At 36.8% G+C, this 16,891-nt stretch overlaps 1 pseudogene; it reads left to right on the top strand.

Annotated features, from left to right (window-relative positions):
• Positions 1-4,401: 4,401 nt before the first annotated feature.
• Positions 4,402-15,376, top strand: LOC135222463 (uncharacterized; annotated as a pseudogene).
• The last annotated feature ends 1,515 nt before the right edge of the window (positions 15,377-16,891 follow it).

Raw genomic sequence — 16,891 nt, 5'->3', positions numbered from 1 at the left:
AACCTAGTGATAAGCGATTGCTATTCTTTCCAGTACGGGCAGGGGGTGAGAAACAGTACTTGTAGGATTTACGTTTTGTAGTTCGTGGGCATACAAGAAATAGCCATGCAGGTCCTGACAGAGCGAAAACTAAAACCTTAGGCACGAAAGTAAACTGGATGAGAAAACATTTGAGAAATGAGTGGGACACTTAAAAGACTTAAATACATCAGTAAAAGCGAATGCAGTGGAAGATGAGGTTATCGTGAGAGAAGAGAGGCATTCCCGTGCAATCAGTGCTGGCGCATCGAATTCTTCGTAGGCTCGCAGGTATGCTGATGCGGAAAGGGAATAAGAAAGACCTAGGGTTGAAGAGAATTCTAGTCGCTGACTGCAGACTTACAGAGGAAGAAATAGTTTTGTATTTTTAAACTGGCTGGTAGCGGGGAGATGATGTTAATAAGATTGATGATATGGACAATTTAAGTATGAAAAACATAAGAATTTCTTTTAAAATTGTGGTATGTAATGTACTGAGTGAAGAAGTATAGGAAGATCCTATAAGAGACCAGACTGAAAGATATAAGTAGTAAGTGAAGAATGCTGACATTATTGAGGACAAGAGGTCAAGTACCTATTTTTGATGAACTGACCGCTGGAAGCATCACGATGAAATGTAATCTAGTAATTAGAGACTTCATTCATAAGAATCGTGATAAGATAAAGTTGGAGTTGGTGACAAATTATGAGAGAGAGATATCGCGACACCGCGTGTTTCTACTGTCATAGCTTTGGCTGCATAGAACTGAAAATTAATTCCCAGCCAGAGAGACATTGGATGTTCCTTGCTGAGCGAATGTGCAGCGAATCAAAGAACACGGGACTGTAACACTGCCGTTATACGTATGCATAAATTCCATCAGGTTTTCTTAAGTTTGAAGCGAATGAGTTATGTTGTAAAACATTAGAGAAGGGGATCGAAAGGATCAATAACGGAGCTGACGTGGACAATGATTCTGAGTGGTTGTACCTAACTAAATACAATGCAACTGTGCAGATTAACATTAGAAGAGTTATCAATAATTAATCAGACTGGCTATTGAGAGTAAATCCACACCGCCAGTATGGACTTGACCCCACCAGCTGCAGATTTTATTCAAATTCACGTATCTGTGCTGTGATAATGTGCAAAGGCAATACGAAAGGCATGTAAGACAACGTTCATTTTTGCATCGTTTGAGATTCGACAGCTCGCATTTGGGCGAAATTTCTGTAGTGTAAAATCTATTTTAGATCAAGGGATCCCGATTATATCTACGATCCATGCTCTCGGTTGGTCGAGAAATGTTTGATGAAATTATATAAGGGACAAAGAAATAGGCGAACAAAGTAATACTTATGTTTTTTAAACGTTCAGGGATGCTTTGGGTAAACAGATTGAAGAGAACCTGAAAAACTCCACTACTTAATACTAACATCACTAAAACACGCCCGCGAGAATTTTACTCAAGACTAACATAAATTACAGACATAATTTCGCATGGAAAGCTGTTCGATTATAATGAATGCGGATAACAAGGAATGAAAAGAAATTATCGCTGAGATCAAATGATCTAGTGAAGCTACTATTTCAAGCGTTTTTAACCATTCTTCCATAGCAACTGCAGCAGGAATATCAAAAGCTGCAAACAGTTTATACATATATATATATATCCTATAATTTATATATAATACTACTCAATATCATAATAATAGAGAACTATATATAATATATATAGTGTGCGCGTTTGCAAATGTGCTTTAAATCAACAGCATTTATAACTTATGTTATTTTAAAACTCATTCGTGAGTTGACGGAATATTTTCATATTCACGGTTTTGAAAGCTTGTAGGACATTATCCATAATTTGATATGCTAACCTAGGCAGTATCCTGGTTACTGTATGGTTCATTAATTTTTACAATTTAATATACGATAGACAAGTTGTCAGGCCTAGATGTATTTCTTCAAGTTGGGGAGCTGTCTTAAATGGCTGATATGAAGATATACCTAGTCTACTGAAAAAAGGGCAAAATTTCACTTGAAATGGTAATGGTGAGAATCTAATGTTTTTCCATTGTTTCGATACCATTAGGGTCTGGAGAGTCAGGAAATGCCGGGTGACACCTTGTCACCATTGGGGATATTTTTTAAATTAAACGACCGATAATAAAATAATCGTTTTTGACATAATTTTTAGATTGACTCTAATATCATGTAATTTTTTTCTTATGAAATGTGTTTTCCAGATACCTCATAAACATTCGGAATGTGTTTGATATGCGTTAGAAATTATAATTATGAATTCAGTAATTCATAGAACTACAGATTATAATGGTTCTTTTTCAGATTTTAAGACAAGGTGAAATTTATGAAGACGCTTGTAGTATAAGGATTGCTTTTAAGAACTTTAGATCAAGGTTGGTTTATCAGGCTTTTATGAATTATCAGCTGTTTGTTCTTTAGTTTAAATATTAGCATACTGTTAAATATATCGCTGATATAGGCTGCATTTTTGCACCTTTCTCTTTTAGAACTTTAGTATATCAGCTAATGAATTATCGCCATTCGATTTTTCATGAGCAACAAATTTCAGAGAAAAATACAATTCTTTTCCAGAATGAACGATTGTATTTTTAAAGATCATCCCTTTTGAAAAGGCAATTCAACTGATATTAAGGATACATCAACAAATAGAATGATCAAAGCAAGTAAAAAGAGAGGTATCACAGCTTGGATCCAGATACAACAGTGGAATCTCACAAAGACTGTATATCAACTTACATGTCCTTGCATATCGCCCGATACTTAAAGAAACATCAGAAGCACTCACCCATTACCCAAACTGCCCCTAAGAGAAAGAAAAGAAAAGGTACATGGCAATAATCATACTTAAAGAACATTGTATATTTTGTGGAAATGACTATCCAATTACACCTGATCCGCGTCATCCTGAAAGGTGTGACAAGGCTTCAGTATGCCGCACACCAGACCGTGGTGATACATAGAAATCTTTTAAAGAAACTATATTAAATGTTTGTAAATTGCGTAATGATAAGTGGGTCTCTGAAGCAGAACTTGACCAAGTGGAGCAACAGCATCTTCATGCTGAGATGGACGATACACCGAAAATGCTATCAAACGTTTGTTAAAGCAAAATATTGTAAAACAGAGAGCTCTTCTTCAGATATGACTGATATGGATAATACATGCTTGCATAACTGAATGAAGAAAGACTATTCCCAGATATGAAATTCAGTTAACATTCATCATGTTTATATTGCCCATGGTGGAAAGCTTAAGTGTCGTCAGTTTATGAACACCGTTATGGATATTTTAGAAAACGAGTATATACATAGTGCTGCCTGCTTATAATTGCGCTAGTATTATTATTCATAAATCATCTGTAAGTCATCCCATAAAGCTGTCAAAAGATGAAGAAGAGAATGATGATGTTCAAACAGCTGTAAAAACTATTGCTTCCACCATTGTAAATGAATGCAAAGAGAATATACCAGATAAAGACTGCTACAAAAGCCATCTCAATAATGTGGGTAATAACTTGGCCCAATAAAGGAAATGTTACTGAAAAGAATTGATAAGAGTGATGTATATCTTATTTTTTTATCGATACAATAAAGATAGTATCAAAAAGGATACAAGAGTGTCAAGAGCCACGTCAAGTAGTAGAAAATACAAACTTAGTATGATCAGCCCTCTCCCTAGTCAAAGTGTGACTCTCTCTCTCTCTCTCTCTCTCTCTCTCTGTCACCAAAAACAAATTTAAGGTCATTCAGTATATCATTCAGAGACTGACAGAGAACGTTGTCGAAAGAAGTCACAAAAACTAAGCTAGTGATCACTGGGCCTTCCTTCTCCAGTGCCCACTCTTATTCAAAATGGTCAAGAGGAACCACATGAGGACCTTCACAGCACTCAAGAAGAAGCTAATGTCATAATAATCCATCAGCCGCTTAATTTAATAAAGGCTGGAGTTGAAAATCATAATATGTGATGATACAGATGTTTTTGGACTTTTATTACACCATTACCCCAAGCATAACCTAAAGTGTACAGTAATGATGGAAGCTATTTCTGGGGGACGTAGTCAAATAAACATCAAAGCTAGTGTTGAAAAACACCACCCCATAGTTTCGAACATTTTAGCAGCACATGCTTTATCTAGTTGTGACACAACATCACAATGACATCGAATAGGAGAGGCAACTGTTGTAAATGTTTTTAGGCAACGTTATCAGATTGCTGGACTTGGTGATACTTAAATACAAACGTGTCGGATGTAATACAATAAGCAACTACATTTATATCACGCTGCTACGGCATACCGTCTAAAGCCTCTGACACCATGTTTGACATTAGGGATGCGGTATGACAGAAAAAATATTCTTCCAATAAAGTTATAGGAGCTCCCCAGTTAAAGACACTGCCTCCAACAGCAGCCGCATTAAGATACCATGTTAACCGGTGTCACCCGATGGAAATGTGCTGATAAAGCCAATCCACCCATTATGGACCTGATTGACTATGGGTGGGATTTTGACCCTAATCATACCTTTCTAGTGGCAGTTACCACACCCAAAGGCGTATGCTCCAGAATATTTTTTCCAGCTTATTAAATGTTCTTGTGCTATTGAAGGGAATACATGTGAAAGGGCAAATTGCAGTTGCGTGAAGGCATCTCTAGGATGTAGTACATTGTTTTGTCAATGTAAAAGTTCAGTCGAGTGTTTGAACCGATTCGCTAAACTGATGAAAGATAGAAGTGAAAAAGAATACGACAAAAATGAAGAAAAGGCTATTCTTAGAAACTTTTTAAATTATAGCTAGCTAAATACAGTAATGATCTATCACAGTTTGTGCGATGTAATAATGATAACTATTTATACATCTTTAATTGATTTTTCACAAGGCTTTTTTCTAAATATTAGTAATTTTTTTTCTCAATTATGGCCATGTATTTTTCCAAATAACAATTAATAAAACTATTTACCTGCTCGAAAGAAGAGATCAATAAAAATGTTACGCAGAAGTATAAACTTTTACAGATTTTTTGTCGCGTAAATACCTCAAACTTACTTAGTGCATAGATAATTTTCCCCAAAGGTGACAGAGTGTCACCCGGCAGTTTTTAAATTATTAGACCCTATAGTATTAGAAAATTAAACAAAACATTGGATTCTCAACATTACCACTTCATGTGGAATTTTTAGTAGACCAATAGGAAAGAGATCTAAAGATATTTTTCAGATCTTGGGGATAAGGACATACGTTGAGAAGTACCGATAATTTTCATTATAATAAAAAGTAAAACGGCAAGAAATCTGTTTGGCTTCAACATACGAAAATCCATAACAAAATAAGAACGCCAAGATGTAATTAATTTCAGTGCTTATTAGCCTAGTAAACCGTTTGTGTTCATTTTCATACATTCAAAACCGCACGAAAGTTCGGTAACTTTCTTTGTATCAGTGCTTACCGCGTCCAAAACTGCTCAGCTGCCTGTTACTAAGATCTACATACTATCCTGTCTTTAGACTTTTCCTATTACATGTCCTCTTTCTTGACCAAGCTATTGCCAGTTCACGTTATTGTGTTTCTGGCAGGTGGGCGTATTACGAAAGCGCGGATTCAGAATCGATGGCAGGTATGGTAATTTGGTTCCAAAGTCAGTAGCCCCTTTATCAACAAGATGTGATCCGACCTCCTGCTTACTCTGGACGCGTGTAAGATTTTCCACTGACGCATAAGTTGCAAACATTATAATACTTAACTGAAGTGGTCTTCGTAATTAATACTCATAATCAGCACTACTCATCTAACAACAAGGATCAAGTAAAAAGGACATTAAACTTTCATTTATTCTCAGTTATAAGTGGAAACAAAATAACTGAACAGAAATATAACCTTTAAATTCAGTAGTACGTACAGCCAGCAACAAAACCAGCGTCGCCTCGCCAAACCTGGCTATGATTGATCATGCCCTTCTTGCCCTGAAAGGTGGCCTTCGTTCAAATAACCAGTACATAAGTAGAATGGTTTAAATGGGCGGAGGGGGGAAATTATGGTGATCAAGCAGAGAAATACAATATTGAATGAAATATATGGACAAAGACACAGAGAGAGAGAGAGAGAGAGAGAGAGAGAGAGAGAGAGAGAGAGAGAGAGATTCATATGTATGCATTAAGCTACAAATGTCCTTTAATATCTAATTCACTCTACCTCAGAATATATATATTTTTGTATGTTAACTGATGGGGAATTTTTAGTTGATAATAATTTCGTCGGCTCCCAGGCACGAACCTTGGAACACAGAAATCAAGACGTACCACAGTGAAGCTCCTTTAACCACACAGCTACCACGAGAGGATATGAGTTAAAGCCGCCTCTCACCTACAAATCCCTGTCACTCCCAGGGATTTGTTGTTTTGGAGTTGTCAAGGTCAAGCAGGGTTGATACCGACGCCAAAACAACAAATACCTGAGCGCGACAGGGATTTGTAGGTGAGAGGCGACATTATCTCATATCCTCTCGTGGTAGCTGTGTGGTTAAAAGGGCTTCACTTGACGTCCTGATTTCTGGGTTCGACGAAATTATTACCAACTAAAAATTCTCTTTCTGTTAACATACACGAAAATATATTAATTCTGAGGCAGAGCGAAATAGATATTAAAGGACATTTGTAGCTTAATGCATACATATGAATCACGGTGTTGTGGTCAGACTCATATATATATATATATATATATATATATATATATATATATATATATATATATATATAACATACATATATATGTATATATATACTACACATATTTATATATATCATATATATATATATATTACTATATATATATAGATATATATATATCTATATATATATATATATATATATATATATATCTATATATATATATATATATATATATATATATATATATATATATATATATATTGTTACGAAGTGCCAAGTATCTGATTACCACACTTACCATTCATTTAATGTTACCTCACAAAAGCCAGACACCTGAACCCTCATAACACGTATTAAACGACTGAATACTCTAAAGGCAACAGTGATCCCTTAACAACTTACCGTTATTGCAGAAAATCAGACTAAGTACATCAAAACAGGTGTGAGGTAATCTTGTAAGTAATTAAATTAATCAAAGGGCATCACTCCATCGACAACTTTAAAAGTCTAAGTATTTCCCTGATTTCAGAAGTCTAAGTACTTCCCTGGTTCTAAGTCACTTCAAGTAAATTGAAGGAAAGCAGATCAATTACCACTCTATATTTCTACCTATCATCAATATAATCAAATGCAAATATACTGGTCTAAAAATTAAAACACTTATAAAAATTTTAAATACAAAAATTTATTATCAAATTCAAAATTTATAAGTGAAATTCACAATATCAGGGAAAATTACTGTTACTTGAAAACAAAGTAAAGTTTAATTAATTCTTGAATTAAATTAAGTAAAATTAAATCAAAATTAATTTATCACAAAATTTAAGAAAATTAATTCAATTGAAATTCAAAAGTGTTAGACAATAATTGAAAATTTGAAATTAATTCAGAAGTGCTAAACAACAACAAAACTTGAAAAGAATTCTAAGTAAATGCAAATTAATTCACAAGTGTTAAATTTAATTAAATGTGCAATGATTAAGCAATGAAAATAACTAAGTCAATTAAATTGTGAATGCAAATGAAAACATAAAATAAAAAGACACACTTCAATAAGAAAATGAACAAGTGCACAAACAATTGAACAAACACAAAACACAAAAATATTCAATGTGTAAAAGTGTAAATCTTTTCACTCAAAACACTGTAACCAACAGTTTTTACCGAACCTTCATAACCACTTGTTATCAGTTATTAGTTAACCAAACCGTTATTAGCTATTAGTTAACCACTGTTCCTAACAATTATTAGTTATTAGTTATTACCTAACCGTTATTAGTTATTACCTAACCGTTATTAGTTGCAACTAATAAAAATATAACACTTTACCTTTTTGGTATACCAACTTCTTTCTCTCTTGCTGCAGCTTGTATATCACACTTTCACAAAAACCAGGCGCCGTTACGAAATAATGTTTGTTCAGATTCCACAAAAGAAACTAAATAACACTAAATAAACTCTAAGAAATATCAAATATGAAATTCTAAGTTACGAGTGACCAATTTACGTTACGTTAATATAATCTCAATGATGTCGAGTGAGAGAGAGAGAGAGAGCGAGAGTGAGATGTTAATGCCTCGAGGTTCTAGGATGTAATGAAATCTTCTTCCCATGCGAAAACTGGACAGGGCAGATGATGAGCCAAAAACGTTCTTGGCACAAATGCTTCCAGAAAGTTCGAAATCTGACGCAATCTTCATAAAGAAATGTGCAATCTCCACGTGGGACTCGGCAAAGACATACGCGTACAAGTCCAGTCTGTTAAAAAAAAAGACGTACTCTACTCGATCGACACGAAGGAGAAGTCTTATCTCATACGATGACAGATTCTCCAAAACACAAATGAAGATTTGAGCACGCTCTCAAACGCGTTGACAGATTTAGGAAAGCAAACGGATCTCGCAGACCCTCTAATCTTACAGTGTTGACATAAAAGTTAAACATTCATAGCTTCGAACGGACAAAGAGAATCTCTCTCTTTTTACGTTCTACGTTAATATATACATATTCTTTTACATTATGTAATGCGAAATCTGAACACACATTTTAAAACATCCTATTCTAAGCTATCTAGGAATCTGAAAAAATGTTACACAATCTACATGACATTTCAAAGAGGGGAAATATGAATTTTGAAAGTAGCAATATATATATATAAAATATATGTATAAATAATATATATGTGTGTATGTATATATACAAATATGTGTGTATATATATGTATATGTATATAAAATAAATATATACATATACATATATATATATTACTCAAGATTTTAAGCCAGAATCAAGGAGAGTAAGGTCTCTTTCACCAGTTTCAGTCACCCTAGTCTATATGCAAGTTGCCCCTTTGAACTGAAAGCCTCCATTCTCTAGAAAAGCTATCTCTTCTCCCATTGGAATCTAACCCCCACAGGGACGAGGGCGGATCGTACCAGGAGAAAATTTTAAAAGGGACAGGAACCAGTGGCTCGACCTCAGAACTACCTTCGAACTCGGAGCGCTCAGATGCTCCCTACCTCGCCCTGCAGACACTGCTTCTCCCCCCTTCTGCTCCCCTGTCTCTTCTTGGGAAGTCCCAAGTATTTTTATATGTCCCTAGTGCACAGAAACATCAAGCAGAAGAAGACGTTCAAGTCCAGGATTTCCAGGTACTGTGAGAGTAAATTCCGGTTTAGCCAGGGAATTGTTTTGCCTTTGTCTGTATTTAATTTCCATTTTTCCAAGGTGACTCCCCCCCCCCCCTTTGTTTAGCTTCTCATTCCCCCCATCTTGGTTCAATGCTGTGATACTTGTAAACATCCCCTAGTAAATTCAAGTAATGAAATAGTTCTCTTTGTGTAAATTCCCAGTCATTTTCATTCCCCCCTGAGTGGCCTGTAAACTTTTGATTGAAAGAATGTAGTGTGTAACGTTCGCCCTAGTGTCCCCCGCCCTCCCTCACCTTATGCCAGTGTCCATCTCTTTGCAGGCAAACACTATGCCTGATTGTGGTAGAAATTGGAAAACCTTGGAGCAAGCCTTGCATTTTCCATAACCTGTTTGCGCAAATTTCTGAACGCCGTGTCTGGTTGCCCCCAGCCACGTTTCTGGTGGATCGACTAATCGACCACCTTATTTGTCTCCTGGACCTCTGTAAATTAATGTAAATATAGTGCATTTAAAACTGAAGTCCAGCTTTTATCTAAATTCCTCCTTCCTCAGTAATATCGGCCTTCTGCCCTAGTTGTTTTTTTTTCTTTGTTGTGATCGCTTGTTCCTCCATTCAAGGCAAGTTTTTTCTGTGTTAAACTACATTTTCTAGGAGTGAGCAAGCAGTTCAGAATATATATATATATATATATATATATATTATATGTATATATATTATACTATATATATATATATATATATATAGAATATATATATATATATTAATATAAATAATATCAGCAAAAGCCACAGGGAAAATTTTTAAAAATGAAAAGACAGAGTGCCAAGTACTTTCGTGTATTTACCACATCTTCGGGGCACAAAGTAATACAAAACGTAAAAACTATTGAGCAAGAAAGCTCTCACAAAAGCAAAGTGGAAAAAGAATTATATATGTATGTACAATAAGGCCATTACAAACAGAAACAGCATTCGTCCAGATTACCCAACCGCTTAACACCCCAACAAGTCAAAAGAAAAAAACAAAAAAAAAAAAGTAATTGCCCAATGACCCAATTACTTACAGAAGAGAAAAACACTGACTATGCCAACCAGTTTTTTATAAAACAACTGAACTCACAATTATGAATAGTAACAATAATAACGGCACTAACAACATACTTAAAACACCAATAAACAAAGATAACTGATTGAACAATATTGTCAATATGAAATACATAAAAAAAAAACGACCAGGCGTGAACGTGTTGTTGAAAACGACAAGACAAACGAACAAAACGAGTGACAAAGACAAAGAAACAAAACCAGCAGTGAAACGACAAAGAACCAAAACGACCAGCAGTGAAAGACAAAGAACCAAAAAACGACCAGGCAGTGAAACGGACAAAGAAACCAAAACGACCTCATGACAACGACAAAGAACCAAAAAAACCAGGAGTGAAACGGACAAAGAACCAAAAATCAGGAGTTGAAACGACAAAGAACAAAACGCCGCAGTGAAACGAAAAGAACCAAAAACCAGGAGTGAAAAACACAAGAACCAAACAACGAGTGAAACGGCAAAGACCAAAACCAGGAGTGAACGACAAAGAAACCAAAAATCAGGAGTGAAATAACAAAGAACAAAACGACCAGCAGGAAATGGACAAAGAAAAAAACGACCAGCAGTGTGCAACGACAAAAACAAACGATCAGGAGTGAAAAGACAAAGAACAAAATCAGGAGTGAAACGACAAAGAACAAAACGACCGCAGTGAAACGAAAGAACCAAAACCAGGAAGTGAAACCGAAAACAATAACAAAACGACCACAGTTGAAACCTACAAAGAACCAAAAACCAGGAGTTGAAACGACAAAGACAAAACGAACCAAAAAGCCAGGTGAAACGTAAAGAAACCGCATCAAAGGAATGAAACCCACAAAGACCCAAAAAACCAGGAGAGTAAACCAAACCAAAATCAGGAAAGTGAACGCAAAGGAACCAAAAATCAAGGAGTGAAAACGAGAAAGACCAAATCAGGAAGTGAAACCACAAAGACAAACAACCAGGAGTGAAACGACAAATAACAAAAAATCCAGGAGTGAACGGACAAGAAACCAAAAACCAGGATGAAACGACAAGGAACCAAAAATCAGGAGTGAAACTACAAAGAAAACCAAAAACGAACCAGGCAGTTGAAATGACAAAAGAACCAAAAACGATCAGGAGTGAAACCGACAAAGAACAAAAAATCCAGGAGTGAAACGCAGAAAGAACCAAAAACGATCAGGAGTGAAACGACAAAGAACCAAAAATCCAAAGGAGTGAAACGACCAAGGAACAAAACACCAGCATTGAAACTGCCAAAGAACCAAAAATACCGGGACCAGCCATGCAAACGACGAAAGAAAAACCAAACGACCATCAAGTGAAACAACAAAGAACCAAATCCAGGAGTTAACGAAACAAAGCACCAAAACCAGGAAGTGAAACGACAAAGAACCCAAAACCAGGAATGAAATGACCAAAGAACCGAAACCAGGAGTGAAAATGACAAGGAAGACCAAAAATCAGGAAAAGTGAAGTGACCAAAACAAAACGGTCGAGCAGTGGAAACCGACAAAGAAACCAAACCCAGGAGTGAACGACCAGAACCAAAAATCAGAGTGAACCACGACAAAGAACCAAATCAAGTGGAATGGAAACAAGTCAAACGACCAGCAGTGAAACGAAACTAAGACCCGAAATTCAGTATTGAACCGACAAAAGAAACCAAAAACGAACCAGGCGGTGAATCTACAAAGGAAACCAAAACCAACGAGTGAAACGAAACAAAGAACCAAAAAATCCAGGAGTGAAACGACAAAGAACCTAAAATAACCCAGGAAATGACAACAAAGAACCGCAAAATCGGAGTGAAAACGGCAAAGAACCAATAATCAGGAAGTGAAATGAACAAAGAACCAAAATCAGGGAGTGAAACCGACAAAGAACCCAAAAAATCAGGAAGTGAAATGACAAAGAAGAACCAAAAAACCAGGAGTGAAACGAAAGAAAGAAACCGAAAAACCAGGAGTGAAACGACAAAGAACCAAAAACCAGGAGTGAAATGACAAAGAACCAAAAACCAGGAGTGAAACGACAAAGAACCAAAAACCAGGAGTGAAATGACAAAGAACCAAAAACCAGGAGTGAAACGACAAAGAACCAAAAATCGAAGTGAACCGAAAAATAAAGAACCAAAACCGGAGTGAATGAAACAAAGAACAAAAAATCAGGAAGTGAACGAAACAAAGAACCAAAAATCAGGAGTGAAACGACCAAAGGACCCCTCCCCCCCGCCCAAAAGGAGTGAAACGGACAAAGGAAACCAAAATCAAGGAAGTGGAAACGAAAAGAAACCAAACGGACCAGGAGGTGAAACTACAAAGCCAACCAAAATCAGGATTGAAACACGACAAAGAACAAAACGACCAGCAGTGAAACGACAAAGAACAAAACGACCAGCAGTGAATCGACAAAGAACCAAAAACCAAGAGTGAAACGACAAAGAACCAAAAATCAGGAGTGAAACGACAAAGAACTAAACAACCAGGAGTGAAACGACAAAGAACCAAAAATCAGGAGTGAAACGACAAAGAACCAAACAACCAGGAGTGAAATGACAAAGAACAAAAAATCAGGAGTGAAACGACAAAGTACAAAATGACCAGCAGTGAAACGACAAAGAACAAAACGACCAGCAGTGAAACGACAAAGAACCAAACGACCAGGAGTGAAACGACAAAGAACCAAAAACCAGGAGTGAAACGACAAAGAACCAAACGACCAGCAGTGAAACGACAAAGAACCAAACGACCAGCAGTGAAACAACAAAAAACCAAAAATCAGGAGTGAAACGACAAAGAACCAAACGACCAGCAGTGAAACGACAAAGAACCAAAAACCAGGAGTGAAACGACAAAGAACAAAAACGACCAGCAGTGAAACGACAAAGAACCAAAAACCAGGAGTGAAACGACAAAGAACCAAAAACCAGGAGTGAAACGACAAAGAACCAAAAACCAGGAGTGAAACGACAAAGAACAAAACGACCAGCAGTGAAACGACAAAGAACCAAAAACCAGGAGTGAAACAACAAAAAACCAAAAATCAGGAGTGAAACGACAAAGAACTAAACGACCAGCAGTGAAACGACAAAGAACCAAAAATCAGGATTGAAACGACAAAGAACAAAACGACCAGCAGTGAATCGACAAAGAACCAAAAACCAGGAGTGAAACGACAAAGAACCAAAAATCAGGAGTGAAACGACAAAGAACAAAACGACCAGCAGTGAAACGACAAAGAACCAAAAACCAGGAGTGAAACAACAAAGAACCAAAAACCAGGAGTTAAACAGCAAAGAACCAAAAACCAGGAGTGAAACGACAAAGAACCAAACGACCAGGAGTGAAATGACAAAGAACCAAAAATCAGGAGTGAAACGACAAAGAACAAAATGACCAGCAGTGAAACGACAAAGAACAAAAAACCAGGAGTGAAACGACAAAGAACAAGTCGACCAGGAGTGAAACGACAAAGAACCAAAAACCAGGAGTGAAACGACAAAGAACCAAAAATCAGGAGTGAAACGACAAAGAACAAAAAACCAGGAGTGAAACGACAAAGAACCAAAAATCAGGAGTGAAACGACAAAGAACCAAACGACCAGGAGTGAAATGACAAAGAACCGAAAAACTAAACATCGGGAATGAAACGACAAAGAAAAAACAAAACGAAACCAAAAAGACAATGAAACGACAAAGAACAAAACGACCAGAAGTGAAACAGCAAAGAACCAAACAACCAGGAGTGAAACGACAAAGAACCAAACAACCAGGAGTGAAACGACAAAGAACCAAAAACCAGGAGGTGAAACGAACAAAGAACCAAAAAACCAAGGAGGTGAAAACGACAAAGAACCAAAAACCAGGCGTGAAACCGAAAAACCAAGGAACCAAAAACCAGGAGTTAAACGAAAAACAAAGAACCAAAAACCAGGCAAGTGAAACGGACAAAAGAACCAAAAACAGGAAGTGAAACCAAAAAACCAAAGAACCAAAAAACAGGTTGGAAACGGACAAAGAACCAAAAACCAGCAGTGAAAGACAAAGAACCAAAAACCAGCAAGTGAAACCGAAAAACAAAGGAACCAAAAAACAGGAGTGAAAACAACAAAGAACCAAAAACCAGGAGTTGAAACGAACAAAGAACCAAAAACCAGGCAGTGAAAAACAAAGGAACCAAAAACCAGCAAGTGAAACCCGACCCCTCAAAAAAGAACCAAAAAACCAGCAGTTGAAAACGCCAAAGAACCCAAAAACCCAGGAGTGAAAAACAACAAAGAACCAAAAACCAGGGAGTGAAACGGCAAAGAACCAATAATCAGGAAGTGAATGATGCAAAGAACCAAAATCCAGGAGTGAAACGAACAAAGAAACCAAAAACAACCAGCAGTGAAACGGACAAAGAACCAACCGAAAAACCAGGAGTGAAACGCACACCTACCCCCCCCCCCCCAAAATTCAGGAGTGAAACGACAAAGAACAAAAACGGGACCTAGGCAGGAAATAACAAAGAACAAAAGGAAAAACCAGCAAGTGAAAACCGAAAAACCAAAGAACCAAAAACCAGGAGTGAAAACGACAAAGAACCAAAAAAATCAAAGTATTACACTGGATTAAAGTCAAAAACGACCAAGCAGTGAAAACGAACAAAGAACCAAAAAAAACCAGGAGTGAAACGGACAAAGGAACCCAAAAATCAGGAGTGAAACGACCCAAAGGAACAAACGACTAGGAAAGTGAAATGACAAAGAACCAAAAATAAGGATTGAATGAAACAAAGAACAAAACGAACCAAAAGCAGTGAAACCGACAAAGAAACCAAAAACCAGGAGTGGAAACGACAAAGAAACCAAAATCAGGAGGTGAAACCGACAAAGAACCAAAAAGACTAGGAAAGTGAAATGACAAAGAACCAAAATCAGGAAGTGAAACCTAACAAAGAACAAAACGGACAGCAGTTGAAACGGACAAAGAACCAAAAACCGACCAGGCAGGGTGAAACGACAAAGAACCAATGACCAGTGAGTGAAACCGACAAAGACCAAAAAACCAGGAAAGTGAAACGACAAAGAACAAAACGACCAGCAGTGAAACGACAAAGAACAAAACGACCAGCAGTGAAACGTTAAAGAACAAAATGACCAGGAGTAAAACGACAAAGAACAAAACGACCAGGAGTGAAACGACAAAGACCAAAACGACCAGAAGTAAAACGACAAAGCACAAAACTACCAGCAGTGAAACGACAAAGAGCAAACCGATCAGGAGTAAAACAACAAAGACCAAAACGACTAGAAGTAAAACGACAAAACACAAAACGACCAGCAGTGAAACGCCAAAGAACCAAACGACCAGAAGTAAAACGACAAAGAACAAAACGACCAGCAGTGAAACGACAAAGAACAAAATGACCATCAGTGAACGCCAAAGAACCAAACGACCAGAAGTAAAACGACAAAGAACAAAACGACCAGCAGTGAAACGACAAAGAACAAAATGACCAGCAGTGAAACGACAAAGAACAAAACAACCAGGAGTGTCGCGACAAAGAACAACACGACAAGGAGTGAAACAACAAAGAATAAAACGACCAGGAGTAAAATGACAAAGAATAAACCGATCAAGAGTAAAACGACAAATAATAAAACAACCAGGAGTAAAACGACAAAGAATAAGACGACCAGGAGTAAAACGACAAAGAATAAAATGACCAGTAGTAAAACGACAAAGAGTAAAATGACCAGGAGTAAAACGACAAAGAAATACAACGACCAGGAGTAAAAAGACAAAGAGTAAAACGACCAGGTGTAAAACAACAAAGAGTAAAACGACTAGGAGTAAACGACAAAAACTAAAATGACCAGGAGTAAAACGACAAAGAATAAAACTACCAGAAGTAAAACAACAAAGAATAAAACGACCAGGAGTAAAACGACAAAGAACAAAACGATCAGGAGTAAAACGACAAAGAGTAAAACAACCTGGAGTAAAACGACAAAAATAAAAAGACCAGGAGTATAAAGACAAAGAGTAAAACGACCATGAGTAAAATGACCAGGGGTAAAACGACAAAGAACAAAACGACCAGGAGTGAAATGACAAAGAACAAAACAACCAGCAGTGAAACGACAAAGAACAAAATGACCAGGAGTAAAACGACAAAGACCAAAACGACATAGAACAAAACGACCAGCAGTGAAACGACAAACAGCAAAATGACCAGCAGTGAAACGACAAAGAACAAAACGACCGTCAGTGAAACAACAAAGAACAAAATGACCAGCAGTGAAACGACAAAGAACAAAACGACCAGGAGTAAAACAACAATGATTAAAACAACCAGGAGTAAAACGACAAAGAACAAAACGACCAGCAGTGAAACGACAAAGAACAAAGCTACCAGGAGTAAAACGAC

The sequence above is a fragment of the Macrobrachium nipponense genome, chromosome 3 (genome assembly GCF_015104395.2).
Source record: "Macrobrachium nipponense isolate FS-2020 chromosome 3, ASM1510439v2, whole genome shotgun sequence".
In the NCBI taxonomy this organism is placed as follows: domain Eukaryota; kingdom Metazoa; phylum Arthropoda; class Malacostraca; order Decapoda; family Palaemonidae; genus Macrobrachium; species Macrobrachium nipponense.
The sequence above is the reverse complement of the archived record's forward strand: the minus strand, read 5'-3'. Positions and strand labels throughout refer to the sequence as shown.